This window comes from Saccopteryx bilineata, chromosome 8 (assembly GCF_036850765.1).
Source record: "Saccopteryx bilineata isolate mSacBil1 chromosome 8, mSacBil1_pri_phased_curated, whole genome shotgun sequence".
Classification (NCBI taxonomy): Eukaryota; Metazoa; Chordata; class Mammalia; order Chiroptera; family Emballonuridae; genus Saccopteryx; species Saccopteryx bilineata.
The window spans coordinates 74,384,333-74,401,110 of NC_089497.1; positions in this window are offsets into that span (position 1 = coordinate 74,384,333).

The following is a 16,778-nucleotide window of genomic DNA, read 5'->3' on the forward strand; positions in this document are numbered from 1 at the left end:
TATAAGCGCATGTTCTTAATCATTAAACTAATTCTTACAAGCTATCTCTTCCTTAGATTGGTATGTGGTAGAGAGTTAATGTTCAATAAATTTGTGTCTTTTAAATAAATAAAGTAACTCAAACAGCATATGTGAACAAAGTTTATGGGCCCTAGTGGGCTTGCTTTAGAAGTTGAGAATCAATGAGAATGAGAGTGATATAGTAATTAACAGAATAATATTCTATGATAAAATGATTATTATAAGTATAAAATCTAAAAATAAAGAGGTAGTAAGTGTACACTATAAGAGGCTGATTTTCAGACACTTGTAAAACAAGTTAAAAAGAGGGAAAAAAAGTGGAAGGTACACATTCAAGAAAAAAATAAGAAGGGAAAAATAAGAAGAGGAAGATTATTAGTGGTGGGGACTATGACAGTTTATCAGCCATTGCTTTGTATGGTTCACAATTAGAATGACTGTCCCTCATTTCACCCCTCCAAACTGAAAGTATTTCTAGTACTTTGAACTTCTGTAGTGTTTATACAGCAGATTTTTAAAAAGTGATTAAATCTACTCTTCTTAAATTATTCAGACTATGCTAACTGCTGTAATAAACTACCTCTAATTTCAGTGGTATCAACAACCAAATTTTTTTTAAAAATTTAATTTTCATTTACAGTTTACATTCAATACTGTTCTATATTAGTTTTAGGTGTAAGTCATAGTGGTTAGACAATCATATACTTTACAAAGTATGCCCATGATATTTACAGAACCCACCTGGCCCCATATGTAGTATTACAATATTATTGACTATATTCTCTATGCTGTAATTTACATCCCCATGACTATTTTGTAACTATCAATCTGTACTTCTTAATCCCTCACCTTTTCTCCCAGCCCCTCAACCCACTCCCCCTTCCGCAGCCATCAGGCTGTTCTCTGTATCTATGAGTCTGTTTCTATTTCATATGTTTATTTTGTTCTTTAGATTCCACATATAAATGAAATCATATCTATTTGTCTTTCTCTGACTGACTTATTTCACTTTACTATAATACCCTCTAGGGCAGGGGTCTCAAACTCAACTCAGCATGTGGGCCGCAGAGCAAGATCACAGCCATTTGGCGGGCCGCACTAGATCTACAAAAGGCAACTGTTACATAACACTTTTCTCACTGCAGTTGAAAACAAAAAAAAATCAGTACAACAAGCACAATCGTACATGCAGTTTACTCAGTGTCACAAAACGACCAGAAACTGAGTTCGCATCACAACTGCTGTTAACTAAGCTAATATCTAGCTAGGATGCTAGAGAAATGAAAAATACAAGTAGGCCCCTAGACTTTCTTAATTTTATCCAAAATATTTTGAATTTCGTGGATTAGTCTGCGGGCCGCACAAAATTGTTCAGCAGGCCGCATGCGGCCCGCGGGCCACGAGTTTGAGACCCCTGCTCTAAGGCCTTCCATGTGATCACAAATGGTAAGGTTTCTTTCTTTTTTAAAGCCAAGTAATATTCATTGTATATATGTACCATCACTTCTTTACTCATCTACTGATGTGCACTTGGGTCACTTTCATATTTTAGCTATTGTAAATAATGCTGCAATATACATAGTGGCACATACAGGGTTGGGCAAAAGTAGGTTTACAATTTTCTATATGGAAAATAATACAATGATTAATATTTAATAATATAAGAATAAATTGTTTCATATATTCACAACTGTAAACCTACTTTGCCCTATATATTCTTTTGAACTAGGGCTTTCAGTTTCTTCAGATATATACCCAGAAGTGGAATTACTGGGTAATAATTTTTAATTTTTTGAGGAATCACCATACTGTTTTTCAAAGTTGCTGCACTAACCTGCAATCCCATCAACAGTACACAAGAGTTCCCTTTTAACCAAATCTTCACCAATACCTGTTGATTGTTGATTGATTGATGGCATCATTCTGACAAGATTAAGGTGATATCTCATTGTGGTTTTAATTTGCATTTCTCTGGTGATTAATGATGTTGAGCACCTTTTCATATGCCTATTGGCCATCTGTATGTCCTCTTTGGAGAAGTGTCTATTCATGTCCTTTGCTTATTTTTTAAATTGGATTTTTTTTTTTTTGGCGTTGAATTTTATGAGTTTTTTATAAATTTTGGACGCTGACCCCTTATCAGATAAATCACTGGTGAATAACATCTTCTTTTAGGTAGTTTGTCTTTTTATTTTGTTGATAGTTTCCTTTGCTGTGCAAAATCTTTTCAGTTTGATGTAGTCTCATTTGTGTATTTTTTATTTCCCTTGTCTGAGGAGATATCTCAGAAAAACATATTGGTAGGGAAAATGTCAAACATTTTATGGCTTATCTTTTCTTCTAAGCGTTTTACAGTTTGAAGTCTTACATTTAGGTCTTTATTTCATTTACAGTTTATTCTTATATATGGCATAATAAGGTAGTCTAGTTTTATTTATTTATTTTTGCATATATATTTCCAGTTTTCTCAATGCCATTTATTGAATAGACTGTCTTTAAATATATTCTTTCCTTCTTTGTCAAATGTTAATTGACCATATAGGTATGATTTTATTTCTGGGCTTTCTATTCTGTTCCATTGATCTGTATGTCTGTTTTTATACCACTACCAAACTGTTTTGGTTACTATGGCTTGGTAGTACAGTTTGATTTCAGATAGTGGGATACCCCAACTTTTTTCTTTCTTTTCAAGATTGTTGTGGCTATTCATGGTTTTTTGTGGTTCCATGTAAATTTTTAGATTATTTCTTTTAGTTCTGTGGAAAACACCATTGGTATTTTGCTAGGGATTGTGTTGAATTATAGATCACATTGATAGTATTAGACATTTTAATGATGTTACTGGTAATTCTTCCTATCCATGAACATTGCATGTACTTCTTATTTGTATCTTCAATTCCTTTCTTCAGCGTCTTGTAATTTTCCAAGTACAAGATTTTTATGTTGGTTAAATTTATGCTAGATACTATTTTTTTTTCTGAGGCAATTATAAATGGGATTGTTTTCTTAATTTCCCTTTCTGATAATTCATTATTGGTGTATGAAAATGCATTTAGTTTCTGAATACTAATTTTGTATCCTGCTACTTTACTGAATTTGATAGTTTTCCTGTGGAATCTGTAGGGTTTACTATATACTGTGTCATGTCATCTGCAAATAATGACAGTTTACTTCTCCTTTCTAATTAGAATGTCTTTTATTTCTTCTTCTTGTGTAATTTCTGTGGCTAGAACTTCTAGTAGTATGGTGAAAGTGGACATGCCTATCTTGTTTCTAATTTTAAGGGAAATGTTTTTAGTTTTTCCCCATTAAGTAGGATATTACCTGTGGGTTTATCATATATAAACTTTATTATGTTGAAGTATGTTCCCTCTATTCCCTATTTGCTGAGACTTTGTATCATAAAAGGGTTCTAGATTTTATCAAATGCTTTTTCTGCATCTATTGATATAATCATGTGAGTTTTATCCTTCATTTTATTTATGTGGTTAATTGATTTGCATGTATTATACCAATCTTGTATTCCCAGAATAAAGCCCACCTGATTATGGTGTATGATCTTTTTAATGTATTGCTGAATTGGGTTTCCTAATATTTTTTTTTATTAAATTTAATGCAGTGACATTGATAAATCAGGGTACATATGTTGAGAGAAAATATCTCTAGATTATTTTTACATTTGATTGTGCTGTATACCCCTCCCCCAAAGTTAGATTATCTTCTGTCACCTTCTATCTGGTTTTCTTTGTGCCCATCCCCTCCCCTAACCCCTCTCTCCTTCTACACCCCATCCCCCCTCCCCCAAACCCCCGCCCCTGTTGCCATCTCATTCTTGTTCATGTCTCTGAGTCTCATTTTTATGTCCCTTCTATGTATGGATTCATATTAGTTTTTTTTCTGATTTACTTATTTCACTCCGTATAATGTTGTCAAGGTCCATCCATGTTATTGTAAATGATCCGATGTCATCATTTCTTATGGCTGAGTAGTATTCCATAGTATATATGTACCAAAGCTTTTTAATCCACTCGTCCTCTGACGGACACTTGGGCTGTTTCCAGATCTTCACTATTGTGAACAATGCTGCCACAAACATGCGGGTGCATTTCTCCTTTTCGAGCCGTTCTATGGTGTCCTTGGGGTATATTCCTAAAAGTGGGATAGCTGGGTCAAAAGGCAGTTCGATTTTCAGTTTTTTGAGGAATCTCCATACTGTTTTCCACAGTGGCTGCACCAGTCTGCATTCCCACCAGCAGTGCAGGAGGGTTCCCTTTTCTCCACATCCTCGCCAGCACTTATTCTGTGTTGTTTTGTTGATGAGCGCCATTCTGACTGGTGTGAGGTGATATCTCATTGTGGTTTTAATTTGCATTTCTCTAATGATTAGTGATGTTGAGCATTTTTTCATATGCCTATTGGCCATCTGTATGTCCTCTTTGGAGAAGTGTCTATTCATCTCTTTTGCCCATTTTTGGATTGGGTTGTTTGTCTTCCTGGTACTAAGTTTTACAAGTTCTTTATAAATTTTGGTTATTAACCCCTTATCAGACGTATTGTCAAATATGTTCTCCCATTGTGTAGTTTGTCTTTTTATTCTGTTCTTGTTGTCTATAGCTGTGCAAAAGCTTTTTAGTTTGATATAGGCCCATTTGTTTATCCTGTCTTTTATTTCACTTCCCCATGGAGATAAATCAGCAAATATATTGCTCCGAGAGATGTCTGAGAGCTTACTGCCTATGTTTTCTTCTAAGATGCTTAGGGTTTCACAGCCTACATTTAAGTCTTTTATCCATTTTGAGTTTATTTTCGTGAGTGGTGTAAGCTGGTGATCTAGTTTCATTTTTTTGCAGGTAGCTGTCCAATTTTCCCAACACCATTTGTTAAAGAGGCTGTCTTTACTCCATTGTATTTCCTTACCTCCTTTGTCAAATATCAGTTGTCCATAAAGGTGTGGGTTTATTTCTGGGTTCTCTGTTCTGTTCCATTGATCTATATGCCTGTTCTTATGCCAGTACCAGGCTGTTTTGAGTACAACGGCCTTGTAGTATAACTTGATATCATAAAGTGTGATACCTCCCACTTTATTCTTCTTTTTTAAGATTGCTGAGGCTATTCGTGTCCTCTTTTGGTTCCATATAAATTTTTGGAATATGTGTTCTATATCTTTGAAGTATGTCATTGGTATTTTAATTGGTATTGCATTGAATTTGTAAATTGCTTTGGGTAATATAGACATTTTAATGATGTTTATTCTTCCTAACCATGAGCACGGTATATGCTTCCACTTGTTTGTATCTTCCTTGATTTCTTTTATCAATGCTTTGTAATTTTCCGAGTACAAGTCTTTAGTCTCTTTGATTAAGTTTACTCCTAGGTACTTTATTTTTTTGGTTGCAATGGTAAAGGGGATTGATTCTTTGATTTCTCTTTCTGACTGTTCATTGTTGGTGTATAAAAATGCTCCTGATTTCTGAGTATTGATTTTATATCCTGCCACTTTGCTGAATTCATTTATCAGGTCCAGTAGTTTTTTGACTGAGACTTTAGGGTTTTCTATATACAATATCATATCATCTACAAATAATGATAGTTTTACTTCTTCTTTTCCAACTTGAATGCCTTTTATTTCTTCTTCTTGTCTGATTGCTGTGGCTAGGACTTCCAGGACTATGTTAAATAAGAGTGGTGAAAGGGGGCACCCCTGCCTTGTTCCTGATCTTAAGGGTATTGCTTTTAATTTTTTCCCATTGAGTATGATGTTGGCTGTGGGTTTCTCATAGATGGCTTTTATCATGTTGAGGTATGTTCCCTGTATTTCCACTTTGCTGAGAGTTTTGATCATGAATGGGTGCTGGATTTTATCAAATGCTTTTTCTGCATCTATTGAAATTATCATATGGTTTTTCTCCTTCTTTTTGTTTATGTGATGAATCACATTGATTGATTTATGAATATTGTACCAGCCTTGCCTCCCCAGAATAAATCCCACTTGATCATGGTGTATGATTTTTTCCATATATTGTTGGATCCGGTTTGCTAATATTTTGTTGAGGATTTTAGCATCTATATTCATCAGAGATATTGGCCTATAATTTTCTTTTTTTGTGTTGTCTTTGCCTGGTTTTGGAATCAGAATTATGCTGGCCTCATAAAAGGAGCTTGGAAGTCTTCCTTCCTCTTGAATTTTTTGAAATAGTTTGAGAAGGATAGGAGTTAGTTCTTCTTTGAATATTTGGTAGAATTCCATTGTGAAGCCATCGGGCCCCGGACTTTTCTTTGTTGGGAGTTTTTTGATAACTGTTTTGATCTCCTTTGTTGTAATCGGTCTGTTTAGGTTTTCTGATTCTTCCAGATTGATTTTTAGAAGATTGTATGTTTCAAGGAATTTGTCCATTTCATCTAGGTTGTCTAGTTTTTTGGCATACAGTTCTTCATAGTATTTTCTTACAATATTTTGTATTTCTGTTGTGTCAGTTGTTATTTCTCCTCTCTCATTTCTAATTTTATTTATTTGAGTCCTCTCTCTCTTTTTCTTGGTGAGTCTACTTAAAGGTTCATCAATCTTGTTTACCTTTTCAAAGAACCAGCTCGTGGTTTCATTGATCCTCTGTATTGTCTCTTTAGCCTCTATGTCATTTATTTCTGCTCTGATCTTTATTATTTCCTTCCTTCTACTACATTTGGGCTTTACTTGCTGTTCTTTTTCTAATTCTTTTAGATGTAGGGTTAAGTTGTTTATTTCAGCTTTTTCTAGCTTCTGAAAGTGTGCCTGTAGTGCTATGAACTTCCCTCTCAGCACTGCTTTTGCTGTGTCCCATAAATTTTGAGTTGTTGTATGCTCGTTGTCATTAATTTCTAGGAATTTTTTTTATTTCTTCTTTGATCTCATTCTTAATCCATTCATTATTTAACAACCTGCTATTTAGTTTCCATGTGTTTGAGAATTTTTGAGCTTTTCCGCTGTGATTCATTTCTAGTTTCATGCCGTTGTGATCGAAGAAAGTGCTTGATATGATTTCAGTCTTCTTAAATTTGTTGAGAGCACTTTTGTGCCCTAACATGTGGTCTATCCTAGAGAATGTACCATGAGCACTTGAAAAGAATGTATATTCTGTTGCTTTAGGGTGAAAGGTTCTGAAGATATCTATTAAATCGAGTTGATCTAGTGTTTCCAATAAGTCTGCTGTTTCTTTGTTAATTTTCTTTCTTGAGAATCTATCTAGTGATGTTAGTGGGGTATTGAAATCCCCTACTATTATAGTATTGATGTTGATCTTGCCCTTTCAATCCATCAAAGTCTGCTTTATATATTTGGGTGCTTCTATATTAGGTGCATAGATATTTATAATAGTTATATCTTCCTGTTGGATTACTCCCTTTATCATTATGTAGTGGCCTTCTTTATCTCTTACTATATCCTTTGTTTTAAAGTCCAATTTGTCTGATATAAGTATTTCTACCCCAGCTTTTTTTTCATTTTTGTTTGCATGAAACGTTTTTTTCCATCCTTTTACCTTCAATCTATGTGTGTCTTTTGTTCTAAGGTGTGTCTCTTGTAGACAACATATGTATGGGTCCTGTTTTCTTATCCACGCAGCTACCCTATGTCTTTTGATTGGATCATTTAATCCATTTATATTTAAGGTTATTATTGATATGTAGTTGTTTATTGCCATTTTCTTCTTTAAAGGTTTATTTCTTTTTTTTGCTATATTCTTTTCCCACTTTGATCTGTTTACAACAGGCCCCTTAACATTTCCTGCAGCATTGGTTTGGTTGTAATGAATTCCTTGAGTTGTTTTTTGTCTGGGAAGCTTTTTATTTCTCCTTCAATTTTAAACAATAGCCTTGCTGGATAAAGTAGTCTTGGTTGTAGGTTCTTGTTCTGCATTACTTTAAATATTTCTTGCCATTCCCTTCTGGCCTCAAGTGTTTCTGTTGAGAAGTCGGATGTCATCCTTATGGGGGCTCCTTTGTAGGTGATAACTTTTTTTCTCTTGCAGGTTTTAATATTTTCTCTTTATTGCTTAGCTTTGGTATTTTAATTATGATGTGTCTTGGTGTAGGTTTCTTTGGGTTTCTCTTTAATGGAGTCCTCTGTGCTTCTTGGACTTGTGAGAGTTTCTCTTGCATTAATTTAGGGAAATTTTCAGCTATGATATGATTGAACAACATCTCTATTCCTTGTTCCTTTTCTTCTTCTTCAGGAACCCCTATGATGCAGATGTTATTTCTCTTCATGTTGTCACAGAGCTCTCTAAGAGTTTCCTCTGACTTTTTGCGTCTCTTTTCTCTTTTCTTCTCTGCTTTCATGCCTTCATCCCAGTTGTCCTCTAACTCGCTGATTCGATCCTCTGCTCTATCTATACTGTTTTTAATTCCTTCCATTGTGGTCTTTATTTCTGATATTGTATTTGTCATCTCCGACTGGTTCTTTTTTATACTTGCTATTTCTTTATTTAGGTTTTCAAACTGCCCCTCCATTGTTGTTCTAAGATCCCTAAGCATCCTTACAATCATTATTTTGAACTCCGCATCTGGAAGTTTGATTATTTCCATATCACTCAGCTCATCTCTCAAAGGTGTCTCTTGTGGTTTCATTTGGGTTGCACTCCTTTGTCTTCTCATCATGGTGTTTTATTTGTAGAGTTGATTGAGTCTAGGCTTGGTGTTGTCTTCCTCCAGTTTTTAGTTGTGTTATTTCTAGGTCTTCTTGGGTTGGTATTGGCTATTATTTGTAATCCACTTTCAGATTTGGGCAGTTTTGAAGTCTTGATTTGTTTGTTTTCTTAACAGGTGATAGTCTTGTTAACTGATCTCAGCAGGGGGCTCCCTTGAAACTGTAACCAGGAATGCTGTGGGTGTAACCTGAGATGCTGAAGGTCTCTTCCACCAACTAATCTCACTGGGGGCAGGGTTTTTTCTCAGCTTCAGTACGGGGAGGTGTATCTCAGATCTCCGTGGAGACCTGAGTTACTGCCCCTCCTCCCCACTTCTTGTTTTCAGCTGTGTCTTTTTGTGCTGATTGGAGCTGGATAGATGTCTGGAGATCTCTGATCCGGAAGCACTTCAGCTCCGTTTTGTGAAAGGTTCAGTCCCTCCCCTTGTTATGGCCACCTCCAGCACAAATGATTCAGCTTCTTTATTTCATTTCTTGCATACCTTAGCCCCTCACAGTCTGTCCCTCTCCCTGTCCTTTCCACTTGGGAGATAAGCTGGTCTTTTCAACCCACCTTGCTCCCTGGTCACCAGGTAAGTGGCTGTGAGCAGTAGTTTCTGCTCTTTTTCCTCTGTGAAATCCTCTCTGGGCTCTCAGCCTCACCCCCCCCCCCTTCCGTTCCTGTAAGCAGAGGAGATTCAGGCACTCCTTACCAGGATTATTGTGGCTTCCTCTTTGCTCCTTGGTTTTTGAGAGCTGTTCTTGCAGTTCAGTGTTGGTTTTTCATGCTGATTTTTTCTAAATTGATTTGTATTCCAGTTTGGTGTTGAGAGCTGGGCGTCTGTGCGTCCGCCTACTCCGCTGCCATCTTCCCAACCAGGTTTCCTAATATTTTGTTGAAGATTTTTGCATTTATGTTCATCAGGGTTATTGGCCTATAATTTTTTTTTCTTTGTAATATTTTTGTCTGGTCTTAAAATTAGAATAATACTGGATTTATAAAATAAGCTTCCTACTTTTTGAATTTTTAGAATGGTTTGAAAAAGACAGGTGTTAGTTCTTCTTTGAAGGTTTTCACTTGTCAAGCCATCCAGTCCAGGACTTTTGTTTGTTGGAAGTTTTTGATGACTGCTTTAATTATGTTGGTTGGAATCCATCAGCTTAGATATTCTGTTTCTTCTTGATTCAGTCTTGGAAGACGTAAAGAACCAAAATTTAATTTCTGCTTATTGTACAATACATCAGTATGAGGGTTGGAGACTCTGCTGCATGCATTTAGGGACTCAGGCTTACTTCATTTAGTGTAACCTCTGTCCCCTAGAGCTTCAAAAGCCTGCACTAGATCCTCCACATCCAGCCAACAATTTAAGAAAAAAAAAGAGTGAGGATATTCACATGAGGTTTTAGTGACCAAGGATAGTGGTGTGCATCACTTCTGCCTGCATTTCACTACACAAAACAGGACCATGGTCCATTTAACTGTAGACAAACTCTCACAGTAGCTTAGTAATATGCTAAAGAATAAGAACAAATATGAGTGAAGGATTAGTCTGTCACTTTCATACTCTCCAAATATATATATTGTTAACCTCTAAGAAAAAATTGTTATATAGTAAGTCTTCACTTAATGTTGTTGATAGGTTCTGAAACTTTAAGTGAAGCAACATGTAATGAAACCAATTTTCCATAAGCTAATTGATATAAACAGAGTTAAGTTACTACAGCATCTCATCAATGTTATAGCAAAACAATGTTGAATAAAATGATATTATTTGAAGACCTGCTGTACTTTGTAGTTATTTGTATGCCTATAATATCTAATAGAGTCTCTGTAATGTAATGGGCTTTGAACAAATTTTTGAATAACCATATGAACTCTCTAGCTTACTCCATAGCTTCAGGGCCATTTAAAGATCTTCATAGGCTCTAGGCACTCTTATTTAGAAGCCCATACTTGTCTGCATCATATCAAAATATCAGCAGACAATTATATACTATATTAAATATTACTTTACCAATAGATTTTTAAAAAAATCACAAACTCTGGTTTTGAAATTATTTGACTACTGTTTTTTTGTTTTGTTTTGTTTTTGGATTTTTCTGAAGCTGGAAAGAGAGAGGCAGTCAGACAGACTCCAGCATGCGCCCGACCGGGATCCACCCGGTATGCCCACCAGGGGGCGATGCTCTGCCCATCCAGGGCGTCTCTCTGTCGTGACCAGAGCCACTCTAGCGCCTGGGGCAGAGGCGAAGGAGCCATCCCCAGCACCCGGGCCATCTTTTGCTCCAATGGAGTCTCGGCTGCGGGAGGGGAAGAGAGAGACAGAGAGGAAGGAGAGGGGGAGGGGTGGAGAAGCAGATGGGCACCTCTCCTGTGTGCCCTGGGCGGGAATCGAACCCAGGACTTCCATACACCAGGCCGATGCTCTACCACTGAGCCAACCAGCCAGGGCCATTTGACTACTGTTAAATGGAAAAATTGATCAAAAAGAGTATTTGTTACATTGAAGAATATCAAGGCTTGATAGGTAAAATAAAATGCATTATTAGTAAATAGAAGGAAAAATGTACAGCTTGGAAATACCTGCTAACAGCACACAAGATAAGAAGGAAATTGAAACCTGTAATGTTTTTGCCATCACAAGAAGAGTGAACCAAGAAAACAGATGTTGGCCAAGTGGAAGAGAGGGTCTAATTAAGAAGAAGCTATACAATCACCCCTCTGACTACCCTGATCACTAAATCCTATAGCATGATAATGTTCTTATAATAAGAAATGCCCCTATGAGAATAGCAAAATTAATAATTAGAAGTGGAACCATATGTGATCCACTTTCCCCTCCCCATAATCTGGAAGGAAGATCTGTGGAAAGGGTTTATGCAGCAAAGAAGAGGATAAGAATTTAATGTAATGAAACCATTTTTTCCATAAGCTAATTGATATAAACAGAGTTAAGTTACTACAGCATCTCATCAATGTTATAGCAAAACAATGTTGAATAAAATATTATTTGAAGACCTGCTGTACTTTGTAGTTATTTGTTTGCCTATAATATCTAATAGAGTTTCTGTAATGAAATGGGCTTTGAACAAATTGGGATATTATGTAGAGCTTAAATTGGGACTTTCTTAGCTAATAACCATGCTGCATTCTCTACTGACTTAATTGTGACAAATGAAATGTTTACTCATCCATGTTACCTTACTTGTCTTAATGGATAGCATCATTACATGAAAGTAAAACTCTATAGGAAGTGGTAGAAGACAGAATTTTAAGCAATTCATCTAAATAAGATCAGTTTGCATTTCTTCACAGTAATTATGTATGCTGGGGAATTATTAATGAAGTCTAACCTAAAAATTGCCTTTAAATATAAAGATAATGTTTGTAATTCTAAGAATGAATTTGACATGTTATAATACTTAATTAATTTTTTTTAGTTTCAGAATTTGCTCCTTTTTCTATTTTTAGACTGATGCATATATATTTTTTATATCTTCAGTGTTTGTGTCAGTCCTTGAAAAGCTCAGAAACCCTGGGCTCCGTACCTATATTGTGTAATAGAGTGAATAAGCATGCTGGGTACTCGACAATGAGTTTGCACTGAAGCATGGAAGGTGAAGGGAGGCATATTCCTTCTCTGTCAGTGAATAAAGGGAAAATATGGGTGCTCTTTCAAAGGCTTTTCTTTTGACAGAGAAGTTTAAATTCTACAAATACATATTTTTTTATTTATGGATATATAGCCAAATGTAAATACAATATGTATTTTTATATATAGCCTCTGCCAGCTGCAAGAATCTATGCTGGTTCTTACTTCTTTCAGTAGCCCTTGTCTTCAAGGGCTCTATGCTCTATAGGAGCCAGTGATTGACTTTACAAGAATCAAGTTTTCACATATATTATAAATGTAAAATGGTATTTTTCTAACTCCACTGTTTCTCCTGTATTTATTTGTAGTCCTCCAGCCTGCTGGGAACTACCAGTGTCATGTGGAAGAAACCTACTCAAGACACAAACTGATGTCAAGAGGAAGAGGGGGAGGTCTACCAAGGGAGGCAAAGAAGATGTCCTAAATTTCCTTCTCCCTTAGCTTTTTTTTTTAATTTTTTAATTTTTTATTTTTTTATTTTCTTCATAGACAGAGTGAGAGTCAGAGAGAGGGATAGATAGGGACAGACAGACAGGAACGAAGAGAGATGAGAAGCATCAATTATCAGTTTTTTGTTGCAACACCTTAGTTGTTCATTGATTGCTTTCTCATATGTGCCTTGACTGTGGGGCTACAGCAGACTGAGTAACCCCTCGCTCAAGCCAGCGATGTTGGATCCAAGCTGGTGAGCTTTTTGCTCACACCAGATAAGCCTGCGCTTAAGCTGGTAACCTCGGGGTCTCGAACCTGGGTCTTCCACATCCCAGTCTGACACTCTATCCACTGCGCCACTGCCTGATCAGGCTCTCTTAGCTTTTATTGATGAGAAGCAGGACAGAGATACAGTAATGGGATGAAAAGAGAGGGAGGCCAGGTGATAAGGAAAAAGAATGACTAATGGCCATTTTGCTAACAAGGAGAAAGGGCTAGTTTGGGTCAGTACTTTCTTTCTCTTTTGTTAATGAATAAGCACAAAGGAAGGGGCAATCTAGAACCTCTAGGCTAATTTTCTAAAGTCCATTCACATGCATTCCTTTGTGTTTGCACAAAGGTCATTCATTCACAGGGCTTCTTAGTGTTTGGATCCAAGAGACATTCACTCAGGGCTTTTAACTAAAGTTTCCCAATTCAGGTGAAGGTTAGACGGATGATTCCCTACATTTATTGTGATAAGGTGCCAAAGAACTGTAAAACAGTATTAGCAATACCGTTTTCAAGAGGAAAAGTCAGGCTTCTTACCTTCTCCTAGAATGGAAAGAGAAGAATGCAGGAGCTTCCTGGCTTACAAGGACAACTGGGTCATCTAGTCATAGTTCAGCTAATTCCTAGAATTCTCTGAAAGGGTGCCTGGGGCCACTTGCCACACAGAGCAAAGAAGATAGAATTTATCTGAAAACCTTAGAAAACAATGTTTATGTACCTTAATTAAGAATTCCTACACTCTGATTCACCCTCCCAAAGTCATAAGAATGACTGATACCTCTGGACAAAGGGACCACAAGCCCCTCCTTACGCACCCCAGCCAGTACTTCATTTTGTATAAAAGCAGGCCCTACATGATTTGGGACTGTGCCCCATGTAGCTAGCCGGTTAATTAATAAATTTCTCAAAATTTCTTCTGTAACCTGCCTTGGTGTCTCTATGTAACCTGCAGATTAAAGTACAGTACTTGACAACATTATTAACTGGTAGTTGATTGTAAAGAACAACTTTTCCTTATTATCTATCTATAACAGGAGTTGGGAAACTTTTTGGCTGAGAGAGCCATGAACGCCACATATTTTAAAATGTAATTCCGTGAGAGCCATTGTTGGTCAAATAAGTTTGTAAATATGATATATATGTTTGCTCGCTTGTGACTTATATTGGGTGTGGGGGACAGCCTATAAGCAGGCCAGGTCGTTGTAGCCTAAGGTTTGGTTTTGGGACTAAGCTTTTCCCCACACCCTTGACTGATTGTATGATCTGGGTGGTGCACTCTCATGAGGAATCCAATTATGCCTTGGATAAGTGACTTTGTATTGGAGACTTCCTTGTTTGTATATTGGATTAAGGGATTTTGGTTTTCTACACTATAAAGTGGGACAGACCAGGAGCTTGGACACACAGTTCCTGCTATCACAATTGCAGGGGCTTCCCCGATCCCTTGGCCTTCATGGGAAGAGCTGGTTTTCTGCTTTTCCCTTGTCTTCTTTTGTGGTTTGCCTGTCTTGGTGAGACACCAATAAATAGGATGGCCCCCCATCCTCTGACTCCGCCATTTCTTTATCGTCTGCCCGAATCCAATGGGAACCTGCATGTGAATGGCCACGATGGCAGCTCCTGGCCCTACAACTGGCGTAGTTTCCGGCAGGATTCAGAGATTGGTATGGAGCCACCACCCTTGATGGGTGGGATAGAGTACTGGTTGCTGCTCTGGCTCCCCATGGCTGTCCTTTTAGGGGCCATGGGCTACATGTTTTTTACTCAAGAGGAAACTGCCCGAGGTCAAAAGCTTCAGTGTGAATTGCAAATAGAATGGCAGAAAAGGCTGGAATTGGAGCGAGCACTGGAGAAGGAATTACGGGTTCGCGAGTTGCAGTTTACCCTGGAAGCTGAACGTCTTCACCAGCAGTTGTTGGAGAAACAACTGCGGATTCAAGAGCTCGAGTCTCAGCTTCCGGCCAAAAGCCAGCAGCCACAGGAGCCTAAACGGTCACCAAAGGAGCAGCAGCATCCGTGCCGGTGGATTGGCTTTGAGTCAGCGGGAGCAGGCACTTGCGACTCCTCTTCTGAGGATGAGAAGGCTCAGGCTGAAGCTGCCATACGCACACTGAGAGCCCGACCAGTTGTCTCCAAGAAGGTAAAAACCCAGCAACAAAGAGTCCCTCAGGGGCAGCCACAGCCTCCTGCCCAGGTAATGGAACACTCTGTGGTCCGGCCCTATACCCAGGCAGAGCTGATGGAGTTGGGGGCGCAATTTAGGCAGAAACCTACTGAATCCCTGGTAACCTGGTTACTACGATTATGGGATATAGGGGTGGATGGCATCATGCTCTCTGGAACAGAGATGGAGAAATTGGCCGCCATTACCACACACTCTTCCTTGAGGCAGCGTCTTCAGAACTGCCATGGCAACCCAGTAGACCATACCCTATTAGAATGGGTGATGGCCGCCATTCGTATGGTCTGGCAGAATGCTGGAGAATTGCCGGGGGCAATGAGTCGGTGGCAGTGCTACAGTGAGTTAGTAAAGGTCCTTCGGGAACTAGGTATGAAAAATGCTGTTTTCAACCCTGGGTCTCATGGGCCAGACGAGGAAGTGTTTACGGCAAAAATGAGGGAATTTGTCCTTGCTAGAGCCCCGTCAGCCCTTTTTGGGTCACTTGTGGCTATATTGGGCCCCTATGTGGGGCAGCCCATCAATGCAGTTACACAGATGGTAACAGATTTGGGAGAGCTGGAGGCCGCTCGGGATCATAAAGCAGTGAGGGCTGCTACCTATGTCTCCCTCCCCCCCCCCCAACTAACAAGGGAAACGGGCCTGTAAAGGTTACCAGAACACAGATGTGGGTAGACTTGATTGCGGCTGGAGCAGATAAGGGGAAATTGGATGGCCAGTCTAATAAAATTCTTTTGGAGCTTTGGCAGCAGCTTAAACCAGAACAGAAGTTCCAGCCACTGAGACGAAAGGCCCCAGCAGCTACCAATAAAACATTTGGTGCGTGCACAGCTCGGTTACAAGATTATATGATAGAGACAGCCAAGGGAGAGAACTCCCAAGACGCATTGTACCAGTTTGAATAGGAAAAAGGACGAGGGACCCGTCTAACGGGGATGGGCGGGGACCAGAGGCCACATGTGGAACTGGCTATCCACTGGTCCCCTTCCAATGTACAATGGGTGTTGGCCTTGGTGGATACAGGTGCAGAATTTTCCCTTCTCTATGGAAACCCAGAGCGGTTTGCTGGGACCCCAGTGGCCATTGACGGTTATGGGGGCCAAACTGTTCAAGCGAAGCCAATAACTATTCCATTGGGGATAGGGAGACTGCCTCCTAAGCCATATAAGGTGTATGTATCTCCTATTCCTGAATATATTTTGGGGGTAGATGTCTTGCAAGGACTGTGGTTGGAAACTACAGCTGGGGAGTTCCGGCTGCGGATCAGGGTTGTGAAGGCAGTATTGCGGGGACACGCATCACATTCCCCTTTGCAATTACCCGTCCCTCGGCGTGTGACTAACACCAAGCAGTACCGCCTGCCAGGTGGTTATGAAGAAGTCACAGGGACAATCCTCGAACTAGAAAAGGTGGGGATCATCCGGCCAGCACACAGTCCTTACAACTCCCCAGTATGGCCTGTGCGCAAAGCAGATGGAACCTGGAGAATGACAGTAGATTACAGGGAACTTAATAAAGTTGTTCCCCCTTTGCACGCTGCTGTTCCCTCGATAGCTAACATGAT